This window comes from Silene latifolia, chromosome 3, assembly GCF_048544455.1.
Source record: "Silene latifolia isolate original U9 population chromosome 3, ASM4854445v1, whole genome shotgun sequence".
Lineage (NCBI taxonomy): Eukaryota > Viridiplantae > Streptophyta > Magnoliopsida > Caryophyllales > Caryophyllaceae > Silene > Silene latifolia.
In genome coordinates, this window is record NC_133528.1 from 113796629 (window position 1) to 113797374 (window position 746).

The following is a 746-nucleotide window of genomic DNA, read 5'->3' on the forward strand; positions in this document are numbered from 1 at the left end:
AACCACACCTTGTCCTCCCCCTTTTTTTTAAACTAGTTTTGGAACACGTATACTGCATGGGCGGTAACGGAAAGTATTATTAAAATTAAAATTAACATATTTTTTGGATTTAGTAAATTACTAAATTTTAGAAAATTTTACTTTGTCTACTCATACACTCTATAATTTTATATTGCTTAATAATTAATAAATTTTACTAAACCCGCGTACTACACGGGGCAGTTTTAAAAATTGTAAAATCAAGATATTTCAATCCCCGTTTTACAAGATATTACCAATATCCTAGCAATTACCAAATCACCTTCGATCTCGTTAGTATCAATCAACACTCCTGCTTCGTCGTTAGGCCATCAAAACTCTTCCCTAGGGTCCGAGTTTGCTAAGCACAATGAATCCCCACCCATACTTCTCTTATCTCGACCACCCCCTCCCTCAACCTCGATGCCTCCCTCAAAACCCCCAGATTGAGGTCATCCCTCCAACTCAAAAGACGATAATATCCACTTGGCCGGAGATGGCAGCTCCATACCTGGGAATAATGATATCGGAATGCCCAATCATGGATGTGAAAATCGAGTTGGCAAAGGGCAATCAACCGAGTCTAGCGATAGAGTTGTCGATACCATGGAGTATTGACGAAGTTTTAAAACTTGTAAGTCGAGCATATCTATCTTCTATAAATTTTCTACCTGATTTAATGAGTACAAGAATACCAAATTTGACTCCTAACCTTCCCCACATCAAGT